The sequence below is a fragment of the Taeniopygia guttata genome, chromosome 3, assembly GCF_048771995.1.
Source record: "Taeniopygia guttata chromosome 3, bTaeGut7.mat, whole genome shotgun sequence".
NCBI lineage: Eukaryota > Metazoa > Chordata > Aves > Passeriformes > Estrildidae > Taeniopygia > Taeniopygia guttata.
This window is the reverse complement of record NC_133027.1, coordinates 38,450,448-38,471,403: the sequence shown is the minus strand read 5'-3', so window position 1 is coordinate 38,471,403 and position 20,956 is coordinate 38,450,448.

The window sequence follows — 20,956 nt, the reverse complement described above, 5'->3', positions numbered from 1 at the left end:
AATATATAAAGAGTTACACTATATATTACCTCATATGGCTGCCTTAGACTTTAGCTATTGAACTTCTGTGCAACTTTAATAGAGCAGACCTTTCCCTACTGAAATAATTCAAGTATTAAACTTTAATAGTTGGTGTGCACAAAGTGCACAATCAGGAATATTAGCAGATACAGACAAATGTAATCAAGACACATCTTAGTACCTCAATAAAAAAGAGGAAAATATTACCAAAATAAGCAAGACAATCCCTGCCTTCTTTTTATATCCTTCTGCCTTCAAATTCCGTCCTCTGTTTTCCTCTACGTTTCTTTTATTTTCACACCTTCATCTGCAAGTGGTTTTTTTAGCACTATCCTCACATAGGTATACCTTAATTTTGAGAAAGAAATTATATACAAATCAATACATCATTTAGTAATTATGAGTTCACACTGACATGCACTCACTTGCGAGCATAAAAGAAAAACACCTATTACATGTATGAGAAAAGTTTCACTGTCTTTCCTTCCTAAAAATTCTCAGAATTCCTGTCAGAATTTCAATGGATTTTTACTCCTTGTAAATCCATTTCTATTACTCTCAAGTAACATTCCCTAGAGTTGCTTAAGTTTCTAAATATTCAGACGTTGTCTTAACAACCATCTCTGGTGGATTTTGCTGTCATGACTAGAAGATTCAAGGCATAGCCTTCCCCTCCAAAGCCAAAACATCTGCATATGTGCCTTTAAGACCTGCTATCCGAAATTTATATCTGTATAAAATTCCCCTGCTGCAATAGGGGGATAGCCAGCAGGTAGCCTCTGCAAATGATTTGTAAAGGAATCACTTAAAGGAGAATTAGTATGCTCAGATTCAACATTGAATGGTATGAAATAGAAAGAACACATAAAATCTTAATAAACCTAAACAAATTGCTATATGTAGTAAGGAAACAAATGGTAAAAGTCAACAAATCCAAATGTTGACAGAAGGTTCTCTGTAATTTTTTTCTGTGACATGTGGTGTTAAAATTATTTCAGATCAATTTTGCATTTACAGGCTTTGTCTAGTCCATGAGAAACACCTGCAGCTCTCTTTCCTTAGCCACCTCTTGCAATCTGATAATAATATCAAAGAAGAAATGTTTTGAAAAGGATCTGGAAAAGAACAGAAGGCTAATTAAACTAATTTACAGTCTAAAGTGAAGATTAAAATACTTATGGACATAAAATCCTTATGGAAAAATTAGGAAAAAGGGCATCAAAACAGAATCTACACAGACATATTGTAGTCTGATAAAAATGCAAGTGATATATATAAAAAGATATTAAATTAAAGGCCTGCTGATGTTGGGAAAATGCACATAACAGACAGTATTTACCTTACTGACTTATTCCCAAGTATCACTGCGATGAAGTGCTAAGATTTTTTTGGAAACAGCCAAAAATCTGACATCTAAGAGTAGTTCTTGATCTCATTCCCAAGCTTTGGTACTAGAGAACTGCATTAGGAAAAGTGTTTACCTCCTTCAAAATGTAAATGTGCTTTTCTGACTGAGAGACCACCTAGTTATTGTGATGACTACTTCTAGCTAACCTGCAAGTAGCAAGCTTCTGGAGGCTAATAAGAGGGCATGTCATAGCCACAGCTGTCATAATGAGGCACACCTACTACCTCTTTCTCATTACCTCAAATAGTACTCAGCTTCAGAAATCATTATTTCATAAAAGGATAGCAAAACCATTTCAGTCTATATTCATATCACTAAATCTATAGAAATGCACTCTAAAATGTTAGTAGCACTCATTACAGTCATTTTACCAGCCTGAGCATTTTTTATGTGGAGTTCTGAATTAATATCTGCTTTCCATAATAATTCTTCTGTACCTTCAATAACTGCATTCTGTAGAATTTTTTAGGTCTTTTCTATTTCAAAAAATTGAATATGGCTCATTGGAAACTAAAATTGCCAGGTTAAGCACCACCTTGTATTTTTATAATTTGCATGCATGTAATGGGAATGAGATTTATGTCCCTAACCTTGAAATATTCTGAACCAATTATTTACTTAATATTTATGTTAAATTATCTATGATTGCAGCACTGACTATGAAAGCAACCAGAAAAAATTCTGCAGGTGGCCTGTAAAGCTAATTTTGAAGTTAGCTGTACTAAGCTCATGCAGTGGTCTTGCGGAATATTAATGTAGTGCTATAAACTACAGTACCCTCAGGGTGTTCACCTGCCATGGAATTTAATTTACTTCATATCTCATCTAATAGACTGAATCTCATCTATTAGGTAAATATAATGTGAATACGTTTCCTTGTTTCTCTAAGGAGTTTATTGGTAAAACCTGTAGAATCTTCTACTGCTATAATTAGCTTGAAATTGAGCTATTGTGCCCTCTTCTGTATTAAGCAATATACAATATACAGCCTAGGTACATAAAAACACCAAGCCCAGAGCCAATGCAGCAGCTGCATTGCTCATGCAACAGGTTTGTGTTTATTCTCTTTATTGCAAAGAAGAAAAATTAGAGTGAGCTGTGGGGATTTGATGTCTCCACTGTGCCAAGAACTGAGCCAGGCAGGAGAAGCTCTTCCCAGGGACAGCACTATGCTCTGCCCTTGGTAGCTTAGGTGGCACATTCTCCTGTCTAAGGAGATAGACAGTTTCATGGCATTGAAACCATTAACAATGGTTAAGTTGCCTGAAAACAAATCTGGTATTGTCTGCAGCCAGCATGTTGGTACAGCTTCAACATTGGGAGAGGCTTCAAAGATGCTCTGTCCCTCTGCACTTCTTGCAGTGTCTAGTGCTTGGCTGTAGCAGTGCTGTTCAACTGGCATTTGTTCCCAGTTCATCCAAAGCATCCTGAAACAGAAGCTCATGGGCAGGTTGATATGCAATTCACAGAGAAAACATTTTCTGGAAAAAATTTCAAGGGGCTTGTGGCATAGAGAGGAGCAAGCTTTCTGATTAGCTCTTCTCATATTAAAAACTATCCTGGTGAGAAGAAGACCATAGCAAATTTTGTTCCTTGTACTCTTTTGTGTATGACCCACTGCTGCATAATATTGTACACATTTGGTTGATTCTTCTCAGCCTGGGTTCGCAACAGGGTTGCTTAACTCCAAGTCCACTCCTGCGATTCATTCCTTCCTGCTACTCTGTCTGTCAACTGGACAGACTCATACACACTTTTTAAAAAATCATAAGAGAATATAGCCTTAGTGATGTCCCAAAACAAGCTCATTTACCATTGGTCTGTACTCCTGTGCACAAAGTTCTGTCAGCATAACTCCTAAGGACTGATCCTTCAGAAAATTTAGTCGGGGCAGGGAATTTAGGCACCTGACATGGTAATTGTTCTCATTCTGTGTATGCCATTTATGAACTCAACTTAGTTATTATGTCAGACAGACGAAAAAGACATACAGGATGCATAAAAGCAGAAAAATGTGTCCCAAAAACAGCTTTAGAGAGGGAGAATGAGAAAAATATAGAACCCATGGGCAACTTAAAAAATAAAAAGTAGATGTTATAGTTCACTGAATCAAATATGACATTATAGTGCAGAGGAAATTGAATTCATCTGTACTCGATAAGGGTGGCTTCATTATTCACTTGTGTCTTTGCTTAGTTGTGACACTCATGACTGATGAGACCATCCCCATCTCATGAAGATAAATTCAATATCCGTAGTATCATTCTAATATATTCTCTATATATAGAGAATGCATTTAATGGATGGTGGTGGGATAGTATTTTTATCTTCAGACTCATGAAAGGAAGGAGCACAATTTCCTGGAGCTGACACTTTGAGCAAGTTTATATGGCCACCTTTTCACAACTGTGTTGAGGGTGAAAGTGTTGTTATGGGGACACCGGAGAGAGGGTAGCACAGATGTTAACTTCACTAATTTGTCATCTAAGATCTGAACCCAGAATCAAATCAAAATGGAGCAGAGATTTAGCTATTGTATCCCTATTTTGATAAGATATTTGTCTATGTATGGGCATACGGCTATCACAATACAGTAAATTAGAAGAAATGCCACTGAAGTGGGATGACATTAATCCAGTGCTGCTCACTGCTGTAACTTTCCTCCTCTTTCTCTATTCAAATAGTTTTCCAAAGCAGTGAAATATTTCTCCTTGATGAGATCTCTCACACCTCCTTCCTCCTTCAGTAGCATCCTATATTCATACACAGTTGTAGCAGACCAGTTCAGAAATGTGGAAATCTTGGAAGATGTTCAGCAGAAGTGATCCCAGAAGAACTGTGATTAATAAGGAAAGCATATAGGAGGAGGTCAAAGGTAGCTATCATAAATTTAATTTACTACACAGCTGTAATTTATCACAATTCTGTACAGAGTGCTCACATGCCACTTTGGGAAAGATTTCATTTGCTAGATCCAGGGGGAAGAGAGAGCGCTCAAGCCAGCACAGGTTTCTAAAGTGCCATTTCTGTTCATGCTGATACTAATGCAAACAAACACCCACATGTACACCCAGCACAAAGTACTGATAGAGTTGGCCACTCCAAAACACAGGACTTTCTGTCAGAAAACTTCTGCCTAGACTGGGACAGACGTCCATTAATTCAGTATTCATATACTCACAACAAGACAAGTGAGAGGTTTTACTGACAGGTAAAAGAAATATCGAAGAAGAAATGTCTGAAATAAGCTGCACACGCAGAATTTTCTTTCAAATCCCATCATTTGGCAGCTGGCATACATCCACTGCATAATGATTTATATAACTTCAGCATTGTTCAGTTTGTCAGTGTCTTCTTTGCAGCCACTTTGAAAGTTCCATATGCAGCCATTAAAATCTGCTTCAGGCAGATTTTACTACTACTTGGCACTCAAAAGCATAAGGAAGCTAAAGTAAGAAATAATTACCTTAATTTCTTATAAAATATGAGAAGTTGCTTTGAGTACTATATGCACAAATTATTAACAGAATTGTCTTATTGTTTGGTCTAAAACTGTAATTATATAAAGCAGATATTTTGTCATCATCTCCATAACAGAACAGTAATTTGTTAAGCATTATTCCACCAAACAAACAGTAGCAAAGAGGTGCTATACAAAAATATATTAGTTGTATAACCAAATTAAATGCAAATTTTAAACTAAGGTTTTCAACAAATAACAAGGAAACAAATGGGAGAAAGTGACAAAGCAAAATAAACAAAAAGAAACTCCCACAAAACAAATCCTTTGCTTTTTTTTAAATTCTGGTTTGCAAATATGTAGTAAAAGTCTAGTGATTTGGTTAAATGTACAAAGAGCTCCTTGCCGATCATCTCAGCTACTTTTCATTGCTATAAGTCCTGATTCACAGAAATAAAGCTGTACATTATTCTCAGACTCCAGATGGAATGTAGAAAAGTTATTTTTGTAACTAGAACTTAAAGACCAAGGTCTTTTGTAATTCAATGAAGCCAGGTTAATTTACACTATTCAAAGAACTGCCCCAGTACCTTGCTGTGACGTTTCTAGTTGGCTTTAATGAAATTTTACCTATGTTTTTTTTTCTTCTGATTTTCAGTATAGAATTTAATTGATAGGAGAAATAAAATATTATTATGTAAACTCATTTCAAATGGAAGTACCACCTTCCAAGTGATTAGATTGTCCATCTGGTTGACTCCCCATAAAGCCTCTATTCAGACACATTTAATATTGATGTTACACTTTTTATAAAAGATTTTCAAGATACAATGGAATTTTGAAATCTTATACACAAAAATATTTGACAGAATAACATAAAAAATAGAAGGATGCAAAATGCTCTTTTTTTCTCCACATATGTTGAATCGCAGACTTTTCCTACTGTACAGAATAGGCTTCCTCCTGCAGTTCAGATAAAACAAATGCTTAAACTAAAACCTTAAGTCTAATCACAAAAGACAAAAGGTATGGTTAATATATGACAAACCAGAGAAAAATATGTTGTCTCATTAGTGGCACTTTGATCAGATTCTTCTGTATTTTCTCACTTAAAAAGTGTCCACTCCAGAGCAGTGGGAACACGCCCCTTGCCTCCACACAGCATGCAATTCAAGCTCAGCAGCACTGCACACACGTTCCCTCCCGAGTGCTACACTACGCTAATTACGGCACGAGCATGTCCTGTGACACGGATACTAGTTCATTAATTAGAAGATGAACGTAATTGATTATTTCAACACCAAGGCTAAACACAAGGGTAGTCCCACAGAGAGATCTGTAGGGGGAGATCTGTCCGAGGTGTGCCCTTGACTTCGTCCCTTCTCCCAGGAGGTTGCTTCAACAGAACACAGCCTAACGAGGTAATAATTACAAATTACTATTACTGATAGTTAAGTCATTCATGACCTGTTCCCCTTAGCAAATTGTTCCAGAACTGATGTGTATTTCAGAAGCTCTATTTGCCACTTACAGCCATCAGCCAGACACTTTGAAAGACAATTGGCACAGTGAGGCTGTTGGCTCTGTCTTCTGATGATGTTCTGGTCAGATAATGCCCAGATTCAATCTTACCTTTGCTGTTGATATGTCACAGTGGTTTGATAAGTGTGTGTTATCATTTCTTCCCTGGTGTGGCAACAGAAATCTTTTGAACAAAGGAAGACTGAGAATTGAGAGTGAGACACCCCTGCTTGTGTCACCTTCCTTATCATTGTCACTGAGCACACAGCTTACCTAGAAGGCATGTTGAAGATGAAAACCCCCTTGGGCAACTTGTTAACAGATATGCAAACCAAGCCCCTACATTTTGGCATTCAGACCCTACACACATTCTCAAACATCATTATGCCTTAGCTGACAAACCCCTAATTAGGATCACCAAAGGCCTAATAGCAGCAATGGCTTAAACCGGTCCATTCATGTTTTTTAAAAATGCAGCACCTTTTGTGGAAACACCAAGCCAGCACTGCCAAACTGGGGCAATCATATCCTTCTTTCTCTCTCTCAGGCTTACTTAAGGGTTATTGCATCTAGCTTAATTCAAACATTGTACTCAGTCCAGATCGTGGTTTGACGCAAGTCTTGTGCTGGCAGTAGAGGCAGCAACACCACTGTGGAGGGCAAGGGCAATGACAGATTCTCTTGCCACCTTTCCAGCATTAAAAGCAGACAGCTCTCACATTGGAAGAGTATATACACCACATCTTCTCAGAAGGAGGTGCTCCCTTTCCTGATTATTGCCTAGCGAACCAGCCAGAGTTCATCCAGAAACTTACCAAGAGGGCTGGGGGCTGAAGTTACCAGGTAAACCCTGGGCTGTTGTACATTGGTATGAGGGCACTGATCTCCATAAACATATGCTGATGGATGTGTATTGAGGATTCTCTCAGTTACCTTGCCTGAAATTATTAAATCAATACAGGTTCTTTGATACAGACACTGTAGACAACAATATTAGTCTCAATAAAATAATACAGAGAGTTCTCTTCAGTTTCTTTATTTGATTAAAGCATTTCTGGCTCAATATCTCCTGCATTGTATCCCATGATGTAACTGAATACCAACCTTGAAACAGAAAGCTGTTTCTAAGGAAGTGAATACTTCACTGGGGCTTTTGTTCTTATTTAGTACAGTTTAACAATTCCTTCCATTCACTGAACATGGATGCCTGAGAAAACTGGAATACCCTCTATGTCTGGGCATGGCTATACTCCATAGACTATCATGTTTGGAAGCACATTTGTAACAGATAACAATCCAAAATGGTAAAAGTAAACACTTGGGTCAAATTCTTCTCTTGCTCAGACACACACTTTAACTCCAGAATATTTGTACGTGCCAGTGGGAAAAAAAAAAATTAGTCTTTTTTTATTGTGTCAAGAAGTCAAAGGAAAACACTTGACAGCTTGTGTGCTGCTCACTGTTGAACTCTAAATGTCACTATTGGATTTTTTTCTTTCCTATGTGTCTGCTTTGTTCAGGGTAACTGATGATAGCCGTAAAAAAAAAAAAAAAAAAAAAAAGCAGAACTTCCTCAGTTTTAAACAGCACCCTGTTGAATTAGGTTAATATTATATGTTTATTAAATAAACTGACAGCATAGATGAATAATAATAATTGAAAATTAAACATTATGAATTAAATCCCTGCTGCAAGTGAAGCCAGTAAGAATAGGGTTAGGTCAAATACACCTACGGGAAGCAATGACTTGATCTACTGATCAAATGGATGCAGATGTTTAAGGATATGGTCTTTATTAAGCTGCTTCTTTAGTCTGCAATGAAATCTAACTTATAACACAGATGAGGCTGACGAGATAATTCGTCTCCTTTTAAGCAAGATGTAAGTTATGTATATGTCACAAAGACAAAAAACAGCTTGCAGTCACAGATAAAAAACAGCTTGCACTTTTTCCTTATTTAACTACTATTTCTAAATGTCATGTTTCCAGAGCCTTGCAAATCCACTCAGCAAAGCTGGCTACAACATTTGTTATATGCTATGGGTGATAGATGTAATCCTATAATTTCCAATGCAATAATGAGAGGTTTAATTTTCCATTTCTTCCCTCTGTGAGATGCTGTCTGGCTTTGAATTTTCATTTATGTCTGCATGAGTACACAAACCTGATCTATATCATTGTGAAGTAAATACCTGCTCCGACTTCTTTTTTCATTGTTATAAAGCAAAGCCTGACCTGCAATTCAAAGACAGAAGAAAAAGTTTATCCCATCAGGAGTCTCTCTCTTCTTTACTTTAAATCTCCTCTGATACAAGGACTCATTGACAGAGCTGTTAAGAACTGTATCAGTTCATAAAAGGTTGGCTTCTTTCCTTCTTTGTGATGCTCCATGAAAGGTTAACAATAATTTTAAACTTTGTAAACCAGCACATTTGCAAACTTGCTAAAATAACATGCATTTTTTTTACTGAAATACAGAGAATCCCTATCAAATCTGAGACTAATTCACAAGGGACTTAACACAGAGAGAAGCCAGAGCACTTCCTCCCCACTGCCAGAGGCTGCTGGGACGTGAGAGCTGGATGATTTCCACCACCAAGGGAGAAGAGAGGGAGGCAAGGCAAAGGGCCAGGAAAACAGTCTTTGTTCTCTCACACAGAGAAGATAGTACGGAGGGCTGCTATTCTCTTTTGTCACTAAGGAGCCTTTCCATCTTCCAGCTACCCAGAAATAGCTTTCTTCTTTTCCCCTCACTTTTGGGAGTGTGGAGGTAGGTTTTCGTAGAACTGAGAACAGTAACAGCTTATTGTTCAGTATTTTTTATACCAACAAGCTAAAAACCTCAAAAGTTAAATAGAAAACACATTTATCCATCTCTGTTTTTATTGTGCTGAGAAATGGTTGTAGCCTTTTACAACACAGAGTAAAATATAATGGCTTGTCTTTAATGCTTGGACTCCCTTTGAGTACATCAGCCTAGGGCTGTCTGTGTTTGCACATGCTTGTGTGCAAATACCAGTGCAAAACTGTCCATTACAACGGTGGAAAGAGCAGACCCAAACAATTTTTTTCATCAAATATAGATGTATGTGTGGAAAGGCTCTCAAAATATAGTTTTCCAATAGTAATGTCTTATTTAAAGTATAATTTTTACTTTTTTTTTTTTTTGGGGGGGGGGGAGCCACAAACACATGAAAGCAAAGAGAATTTGGAAAAAAAAAAAAACAAACCCATGCACACAAAACTATTTTAGCCAACAGCTGAATATTTTTGCAGGGAAATATGAAAATATGAACATACATCTTTTAACTGAGGCAAAACATCTCAGCAGTCCCATAAGAAAATGCTTCACTTTGCTTCACTGTTCAATATGATCCTTGTAAGATGCCACAACACTTCATAAGGACTGTATTTTAGGAGCCAAACACCCCCATTTTCACAAAGCAACACACTTCCTCTGAACTGCTTTCCAACCACAGTTCCTATTTTGTATTGCAAGAAGTCCCTGAAGTAATCTGTGCCGCAGTACAGACAGGGAATGCTGACCCATTGAGCTGAACGAAGTATGAGCTATTTGCACTTCAAATGGCAGGAAAATCACAGTTGTGCCTTAGAAAAATATTGTTTGGGAAAAAACTCAAAAATTTAAAACTATGATTTTTTACATTGAGTTGTCCCAAGATGATACCTCTTGGTTTGGTTAAATAGACCAAGACATTGTAAATCATATTGGAACAACTTGAAATAAATATTTTGCATTTTATTTTCAATCAAGGATTTTTAATTTGAACCAGTTTATTCTGGTACAAATGGGGTTTAAACCTGGCGTGCAATAGTGAAATCAAATTCTGGGCCATTGAAGTGACATTGTATACTCAGATCATAAAACTCCATTCTCAAGTTTAGTACTGTGGCCTGAACTGCCACTGCAGGACGTTATAGACCGGCATGTCACATAAGGTCCCTGGGATACCCTACCCCTCCTTCAGCTCAGTGCAAGGCAATGCAGAAAAGACCTTCAAACTCTTTACTATGCCCTTGCTCATACAAAATTTGCAGGGTTTCCAGTTTATCTGGGCAAGGATTTTCAAGGAAGAAATTTTGATATGCAGTTGAGAAAATCCAAACACCCCTTTAGGTAGGTATGTATGTATGTATGTATGCCAACTATAGTAATTAAAATAAGGATGATTCTACTTCACATTTTCCCAGATCTGCATAAACTTTGTCTGCACACTTTTATATACCCATTCCTCCAAGGTAGTAGAGTAAATATATTTATGCTATTTTATATGTGAGTTTTCCTCTTGTTAAAGCCACAGAAGCCACAAAGCAAATTTTTGGATTCCTGTTCTCCTTTTCATCATGGGTGAAATGTCTCTTCAAATCCCATAGCTCTTTGCAAGGCAGTTTTGGTATGCTTGGATAAAACCAAGCACAAGTAAAGTAAAACACAGTTTTCCTGAGCATAATGGATACTTGCTTATTCTGGAACAACTCCATACATTATTAAAACCATACTACTACCATAATTAGGTTAAAAAAAATACACCACACAGACCCATGGTTGTAATTATGTTTATCTTTATGTAATATCTTGTTATCAGTACAACTGCTGCCCTGCCATTAAGTCAGTTGGTCCCTGAAAATTTAGTGATAGGCACTAGTGAAGGATGTATGCACTGACAAAGTTACTCATCCATACTCCAGCCCCCACACACCCTCCTTGAATTCTTTCATTATTTCTGTAACACTTTGTTTGCTATTAGGATTACATGATTTATTTGTTCAGATTGGGAAGTCTCTTCTTGATGAGCTGCTGTGTTCAGTAAACAGCTCCCAACAACAAACAAGGATTTAAATAATCACTGTGTAATCAGTAGGCACCAGCACACTGGATCTCATCTCTTCAAATCCAGGTAGCTGTCTGTCAAATCACATTTACCAGACTAAAAGTTAGATGCTTAGCTGCATCAGAAACATTCTACTTACTTCCTAAGGAGTTTCAGTAAATTTACTAGAAAAGAGTAATGGGCTTCCTGGGTTTGCATGGATTCTGCTGACAAGTAAGTCTTGAACTTACCGTGAACGTCCTAAGCAGCACAAGGAGTAACAAGACCAGAGTACTGAGCAGTATTGACTGGCTATCCCCCAGTCTGTTTTCTGCCTAGGAGGGAATGTTAGAACAATCAAGTAATAGTCCAATAAAATTCAGCCCAAATTAAACACCTCTCTAGCAGCTACAGTCAGTATCTTTTGGGTTTGGCAGGTACATGCTTATTTGATACAAAGATGCCCACAAGCTCTCAAGGAGCTCAAACAATAATGAAAGGGACCTCTGAACTACAAGGTGTATGCACAGGTCAGTGAGTGAGTCCAAACAGTAGATGGACACAGGCTATTCACCAAGTTCTTTAATGTGAAAGGATTCTTAGTATTTAATCTATAAAGAGGAGGTGAAAAGTAGGTAGAAGGAAAACATGTTAGATGAAATAAAGAAAATCCTATCAATAAAGAAAAAATGGGCACTTAAAGTGATCACTCTAGAGCACAGAAAGTGATTTTTAAATTACTTATCTGATTAGTGGGAGCTAATCTGTCAAGTAGAAACAAATTCACATAAATATTTCATAAATTAAATATTCTCTTGTCATTGAAGCTGCTTTCAATTGTTGGTGGAGATTTTTTTTCATCAGAAGGAGACAGATTACTACATTGATTTCAGCCTCCAGAATGCATTCTCTAATTACATAATTTTAATTGTCTGGCATTTTTATTTGTATGAATTTCAATGGTATTGACATGAGTTAGAAAGAAAATTCAATCTCAAATTTGAAAAAGAATCAGCTGCAACCCTGTTAGTCAGTATACTAAAACACAAGCTGAAGCATGTGCTTAAGCCTATATATTCTCAATAAAGTGTGTAACCTGTGTTTCATCTTGCCCCTAATGGGACTAAAACAACTGCAAAACAGCACATGAATCTACACCTCTGTCCTTGGAGCTGTTGAAGGTGTGCACTGCACTCTAACCAGGCATGCAAGAAGAAAGACTCAGGGATCTCATCTTATTAACATTTCAAGAATTTGTTGCTCAGCTGCTGTTTGTTTTCTCTGACAACCAAATGTTATGCAGAGCACTTTTGCCAGCTGCAATCTGATTAGGTATCACCTTTTCCATAACACTGCCAAGCCAGTCAAACTCTAGTATAGAGAGAGTCTAACCTTTTGTAGATCTCATAATAAACAACTCCAAGTTTCAGGAGAAAATCTCTGATAGAGAAAGCCTGAGTACAGCTTGTAAATCAAAGCACTCAGATAAGATGTGAGAGCCAGACCTCTCAGAGTTGATCATGCTGACAGTTGAGCTTTGAATTCTTACTTTATAAATCACTTCCTTACCAGGCATCTGCAAAATCAGGATTTGTAAGCCAAAGGGAAAAAAGAAGACGTAGTTTTATTTTGGATTTATTGTTATGATTTGTAAATCTGTTCTAGGACTTACAGATCTGATTTAAGATTTGTTAATCCTGTTTAGGATATGGAAATTTTTTCTCTGACTTACCATGTACTGAAATGCTTCGGTAAAAACGGAACTAAAAATTACTGGTTTAAAAGATGGTTTATAAATCAAGGGTTTGCAGTTAAGATTTGCTGGCAGGTTCTATAAACTGCACAGTGCATTTATAACTCAACCTCTTACAATGGCAGATTTATAAATCCAACTTGCAAATTGTCAGACAACTGTTATAGGCTCAAATCTAATCTGAGAAACAACAGATGTGCTTCCCTGTGTTTCAAAATCCTGTCCTTTTCCATTGCCGGTGTCTCCTGCGGCCATCTCGCTTGCACCAAGGAGGAGAGAAGGGAGGGAAAAGACCTCCTGCATCACCATCACCCCGCCAAGCAAGGAAGAAAGGATCTGGGAAAGAAAAAAGAGGAGATGAAATGAAGGTTACAGTTCATGCATCCTGTTGCACAGCCTTCTGGAGCAGCCTGAGCTAAAAGCTCCCTCCTGCAATTTTAGCTGGTACCTGGGGGCATAAGGACATCAGTAGTCCTAACTAATTCCCTGGCTGCCAGGCCGTGGGCACAGTGGAAAATTTAACTTCATATACAAAACAGTGGAAAACTGGACCTAGCAGGAGCAAACTAGAACAAGTTGAGGATTTTTTTCAACACTCCCCATGCTGTCTGCCAGTCTATCTCAGATTACAATGAGGAACTTCTGGGAGAAACCCTGGCCCTGTGACAGCAAATATCCCATTGATTTCACAAGGATAGGATTTCACCCTATAAAAAGGGCATTGGCCAGATTCACAGGAATGCTCTGCCTGCCCCACATCACCCTGGTCACAACAAGCAGCTGTAAACTCACATCTCTGCTGTGGCAGCCACCTCGCCCCAGGGAGGAGAACAGGGAGCCAGAAGCCAGGGCTGTGGCAGCATCCTGAGGCTCCAAGTCACTGCCAGCAGCTGTGTCTGCCCTCCTCACAGCCATGCCCATGAGGAAAGTGCAGAAAGCAGCATTCCTCAGTAATTACAAGAAAATTTACACATGTACTGGGAGTTAGTACTGCTTCCTTTCAGGCAGCTTTACAGTAGCCATCAGATTTTATCCTGAAGTGGAGGGTAATAACAATTAAATTATAGCACTATTAAATAGCACCATTTTTTTTCCCTAGAATTATTGTTTTTTATACAGTGTGAAAACTGTTTTTGGTAAGCAACAGCTACTTCTAGACTATGCAGGAGGTACTAAAATACATTAATGCCTTTTGACTTTTTCCGAATGTCAAGCTTCTTTGACTTGACACTCAGAAAAAGTCAAAAGCTTTTAAAAGTGGCCTAACATATTTTATTGTCTACTATATTTGAAATTTGGTTTATTCTCTACTATATTTTGAATTTCAAAATTTCATCAGTGACTTCCTGTTCTCTATTATTGCAATGCTTTTTTTCCCTTGAATTGCTTGTTGCCTTGAATTTCTTACAAAACAAAATAAATACAAAGATGCCAGCAAGTATAAATGTCATAATTTCTTCTTTCATACTGGCCAGCATTTTAAAGTCAAAGATCTGATCACTGGAAAACTCAGCAAATATTCATGAGTGTATATGTGTGCGTGTGTGTGTTTGTGTATGTGTATATATGCATATATGGAGCTAAATTGTCAGGCACTTTTAGTACATAGAGGATAAACTGCAAGTTCAGCTGACTCTAAATACTATTACAAAGGGAACTGAAGCAAGCAGTGCAATTAGAAACAAGAAAATTTTCTTCTATAGCTTGGCACCTAACTGAATACTCAATTCCATGTGCAAAATATAATCTGAAATGGAGGATGGAATTGGGGGAAATGGTTAATATTCTATAAAATGCTAAGTCAGCTCTTTATATACTATACATTTAAAATGTATGAAAATCAATGTATGAAAACATATGTCTTTTTTTTTTTTTCTGTTGTATATTCCAAAGTATAGAGCCTCACTCTCCTCTCATGCGTGTGTCTGACAGACACAGAGACTTACAAAAGTTTGGCCTTTTCCCTTGCATTTAGCCTAAATGAAAAATGGTAAGAAGAATATATTTGTAAGGAGAAATAGTCTGTGGGAAGTCTCTGAAAGTCAGCTCTCACATCAAAGGTGAGGAATTGTAGCTACAATTGGGAAAACAATATAAATAATTGCTTTAACAAACAGATGGTACAATTTAATAGAAATCAAGGTTTTCCACATAATTATCTTACAGGTGATGAATGAAACAGACCTTTACAGACAGTAGCCCAACTGATCTTTTGCAGTGCTGGAACTCACTGGTATTTTCCTCGGTCCTTCTCTCCTCTTCTTTGGGGAACACAAGAACAGTGCACCATTTCAATAACACTCAAACTTAGACTCAACCCAGAGGCTATTTCTAGATTGAAGGCAAAAGGCACTTCTTAATGTACCCTGCAATCCCAGTGCTCTGACTGTCCACCTCAGGAGACAGACCAGGTCACATCCATCTTCTTGGGTTTCCTTTAAATGGAGAGACACAGGAGGGACAGGACATCCCCTGAAGCACTATGTGGGGCACGATGGACCTGGGAACTCTGGAACCCAGGGTAAGAGCCAACAACAACAACCACTATAACTAGAGTTCTGCTCTGAAGGTGTAAAGTATCTGTTGCTAAGCTCTCTTGGCAAAATCAAGGAAAATAAAAATGGTTTTCTATAGCTGCAGTACATTGCAAAATCATAAAATCTATAGCATGAGGAGAGGAGTAGGAAGCACAATATTGTGGCTGCAATTGTACAATTTTATGGAACAATGAATTTCAGCTCTCCAGAGGACCAAAGACCTAACATCTTTTATTTAAAGTTTAAGTTGAAAGATTTAGGCCTAAAGTTAAACTGAACATTTTCTAAAATTCTAAGTGTCAAAAGCACCATCTGATCTACTCCAGCATCAGCAGAGATAAAGGTCAAGGGAGTAGAAATGATACAGGACAGAAATAGGGGCAAGAGAGAGAAATGTCCTGGCTTGCCTGTGAAGTAAAGACACTTACCTACCAGGCTGCTAGCAGATAAGCAAACCATTAGCCTATGGTCTTCATTTTTTCATTATGGTCTTTCATTTGCTCTAAAAATACCAAGCCTAGCAAGAAAAGCAACTCTGCAAGGAACTGAATACATTTCGTACCTGTACTACCTAAGCTTTTTTGCTTCATCAGTCCATTCATTTTTCATTTCAGAAAGATGAAGCTAACATGTTCACTACAATTATTAACAAAATTTCAGATCATCTAGGAACAGTAGCTACACAGTGCAATATATTTTTACTGTGGAAAAATCCATACATTGAATACATTTGAATATATTTGAATTCAATTAAATTTAAAACATAAAAAAAAGAAGTACGAAGGAAAATTTGTAAACAATTTCTTACATATATTCCTTCACCAGCAGTGGCAACAGTAAATATTTTTATTGAAGGTTTCAAAAGCTATGAAATGAAGCGAAAGTGTCCTAATAAAGCTTTGATAAGTTTGTCATTTACTCTGTTAACCTTTTTCCAAAGGTCACTTCAACAGACGTGATTAGACTACAGCTCCGTGGGAGTAGTGGAAATTAGCTTCAATGTTTGTCTCATTGATGAAGTTCTGAGTATGCTGGTGGAATTGCAATAAGCATATGTGCTTAATAATAAGCACATGTGTTGCTTGCCATCTTGAAAGCAAACTCTTTAGCTAAATCATCTGATCTATTCCTTTGTAATCCCCTTCCCCCACAGCTGGCTGGATAAATCAAAACAGGTCTCCTGAAAATGTCTGTACTTCAAGTAAGAACTATAAGGACTTGTCTTTCTTCTGGAAAGCACTGGACATTACAAGTTTAAAACACCTGATGCCTTTTTCTTTCCACCATTAGGGTCTCAAATGGGTTTGAGAGTAAAGATGCCTCATTGTTCATCAACAGTCTAAAGCTGACCAAGGTTTATGGCAAAAAGCTCACTGTCAGCCAGCCAGCTGATATTCCCTTTCCTCTTCGGGGCAACAGTAAAGCTGGAGCACAGAAATCTAACACAGGTGAAAACACTACCATACAAACCCCAAAGTAGCAGGAGAAATACTCTCCCCCCAGATGTGGAACTGACCCCACAATCACAAACAAATTCTATGTGAACTGTGATTCTATCTGAATTTCAAACACTAGTGTCATGAGACCTTTCGCCCGATAAAGAAAATTCTGGATTCTGGAAAGACTGTCAAAGGCCTTGTTATTTATTCTGTACCATGGTTTAAAACAAGTGTCCTGTCTTACACAGAAATGAGAGAGTGCTATCTAAATCAACTTCTACCCATATCATTACAATGCCGTTTCTCTCCTGTTGCTGACAAACACCTTCAAAGTCAGGTGTGGATGGCAGATGTACATCTACATTTAAATTATTTTGCATGAGACCTCCCATACAGTTTTCCATCGCTCTTCCCAGATGTGAAAGGCTGGAAGGACTGCTAGCTCAAAACATGTCTTTATTTTTTCCCTTTGCTGAGGTGATGCACATACCCCATTCCTCCCACTGGGCCTGTATCCTACCCCACAGTGGCTACCAATCCCTGGCCTGCTGGAGGCAGTGCTCCACATCCACCTCCTGGAGCCCCAGTCCATCCCCAAGATGGTCAAATGACTGGAAGTCCCACGTGGAGGAAGGGGGAAGGCTCCACAAAGCCAAAGGGTATTTAACCCAGCATGGCAAGCATTTGCCCTACCACCTCCTGGAATTTCTATCAGCTGAACACTGTTGGAACCACAAGTGGTACTGATACTTGTTCTTTTCTATACTTTTTCTGTCTATCTCTTTTTCTCTTTCTTCTAAGTCCTTCTTCTTGAGGCTTTGAGTAAGGTAAAATCAGATGGGCTTGGAGCTTGTTAAGATGAATGGGCTAAGTTAATGCTTTGTGAAGTGCTTTATGTTGATTGAATGCAGCTCTAAACTTCTGCCAAAGCCTTCTGATTTTCTGAAGTTGTTACTAAAGTTCTTTTTTGTTGTTTTGTCCTCTTGAAAATATCTTGTCTGTATTTCTCCTGTAACTCAGAGTACATAAAATACCCTAAGCCCCTGTCAGAGGCTCTTTGAGTGAGTTTCCTGGGGCCTTACGCCAGGACACCGGAGAAAAATGCTGGAACTCTGGTTCTTGATGAAGCATGACCAAATTTCTATGGCTTCATAGGTTACTCTGTCAACTGAGCCAAGCTAGTCCATAATGTGAATGCTTTTGGTGCATTTCAGTCACAACTGCTGACTTTCTTCTCAGCAAAATTAGATTGAAGTTTGACAAGCTTAAATTTGGCATTAAACTTTTAGCATTTTACATTAAACTGAGGTGGGCTAAAAGCACAAAGGTAGATGTGACAGAGTAACTTCTCGGGTCATCATAATTTAATTGTGAGACTGCTTGATTCGCAAGAAGTGATAACTCAAAAGTTTGAAAACACTTCAAAAGTTCCACTTTATTGAAAATTGAGAGAAAATACTTTAACCATTACAGAAAGTAAAATGATAAATGGATCAATCTTTACTAGCAAACAGTAGTAATTAGGTCATACCTCATTTCTTTATTAGAGAAAGGCTTTGGTATTTAATCATCATTACATAATCATTTCATCTTCTCCAATCTCTGCCTTTATGGATATTGTAAACTTGGGCCCTGATGCTTCAAATGGTTCTATGCAGGAGGAACCCCATGATCATCTATTTGAATCAACTGCATGATTCTTGTTTTATGCCATATTTTCATTTTACACTCTGTGTTCAAACGATAACACAGATAAAACTCTCTGAAAGATTCTAAGAGAAAAGTTCAAAACTGAAATGTCTTTATAAGAAGACACTGCTACAAATATGTGAGAGTCTGAAATCACTAGTAAGGCACAAGACAAAGCACAGCCTAGGGCATAATACCATCTTGGAGAATGTCCAATCGCCCTCTATTGTCTGAAGACAGATGTGCAATTCACCAGATGGACCATGTGTTTGCTTTAGCACAGATCAGTATTGAACTGCTCATTTTCTGAAATAAGCCTCTGAAATCCAAAAAGAATGGGAAACATAATGAATGAGTTCTTAGAGAAATAAACAATGTCAAATCCTCTGAGCCTTTGGTTTTCCTTCATGACAGACATTGTCTTAAGCTCACTTCCTCTTAAAGGAACCCACAATGTTCTTATTGGCTGGTAGAAAGCCAGTCAGCAGACACTTACGAGGTCAGTAACGATAAAATCAATAAGACTTACTCTAACAGGAATTTTTCTTTCCCAAGACTTTGAAAATTATTTTGCCTTACAGCAATTACCACAGGGAGGAAAATGAGATGTTGCCCCTGTCAGCTCCCTTAGTGAGACAAGGCCAATTCACACTTCACCACCTGATAACAAATAGCTCTCCATGAAACATAGGCTCACCTTCTCTTCAGGGTGTTGGACTCTCCTACTTTTCATAAGGAAAAGGAAAAGCAAGTAAAAAGTGTTAAATGTTTCCAAAAACTCTAAGACATTTTAATTGGAATAAAACCAGCTTCAGGGTAGGGTGCCTTTTCTTTAGGCATTTTAGTGCATTTAAAACAAGTTTCCTTCCTAACCACAGGCAGCAAGACCTAAGGCCAACTCAAAGGTCTAATGACAGCCCAACACTATATTTTAAAAGTGGAAATCCTTTGCCATGGTCTCTACCTAAGGGTCCCCCACTTGAGGAATCAGAAAAATAGCCAAAGGAAACTCAGCAGGACTGCTTTAATAAAAACATGAACATACACTCCAAACTCTTGTCTTTCTTTCTCACATTTACCTCTTTTTGTTAAATCTGATGGAAAACATTTGGTTGAGCCTCTAAGCCTCATTGTGCTCACACAACTAAAACTGCAAAGCCTCTGGAGCAGCTCTTCATGCCCTGTAAGCTCCCAGCATCAGCAGAGTGGTGCAAACTCAGGACTCTATGCAGTGAAAATCACCTGCCTGACCCAGCTGCTGAACAAATGTCATCATTCCTAGGTCATTGCAGCTTCTTTTTAATTTCCTCTGGTGCTTGGCTATACTTATCACATTTTTCCTCAGGTAAGACAGGGAGAAACCTGCCAACCTGCTGTTGCCAAAAGGAGAGTTTCTCCTTCCTCCTTTCTGAAGGCACATTCACTTAGCAACACAGTCCTGTCTTCTCAATCTCAGCAGTCCTGGTGCACTATGAACTCTTCCCCTATCCTTTTTTTTTTTCCTTTTTTTTTTTTTTTTAAAGCTTTTGCTGAGCCATCTTTGGCCATTCATTGTGCTGAAGCAGGGGAAAACTGATAGTAGTGGTAGAACAGGGAATGCAAGAGCAAAACTACTCCTTCTGGCATCTGGAAGCTGTTAGAGCAGCACAGTTATCTTGTCAAATAACATCCTTGTACAACACACACTTTCAACTTCATTCTTCCTCAGGTTCCATTCATAAGGTGTCAGATAACTATTTGGTAGTTAGAAATTAAAATAAAAAGAAGGCCCCACAAGCTCTGTAGACAAGAAACACTAGAAAAGGTTGACTAAATACTAAATAGGAAATTGTCAGCAGCCACTGAAAAGTATAACATAACATTATGGATCCAAACTCCAAAAATTCTCCTTTCACAGGATGATTTTTCACAAAGTTCCTGGTTTTCTGTTTCCTACACCACTGGCTGAAAAAACACTAACCTTTTGAACTCATTCTGCTAGCTGAGCAATAAAAAGAAAGGGAGGGGGTGATCAGAGCCCTCACAACACTTATCAAATATAACCATATCGATATACATGGGAGGATAACTCCATGCCTCCACAAGCTGGACACAGAAGATGTGTCCTTTAATCTGGCAGAAAGTGCCCATACAAGCAGGATATATTTCTCATGCACAGAATGAAAACCAAAACTAAACCAAAGAAACGACAGAGCTTAATGGAGATAATTAGGTACTTTTATGACCCAATGCATCCCATCTAAAGTACATGTAGAAAACTGGCTATGTCCTAAAATTGCCTGGTTTTCTCCATTA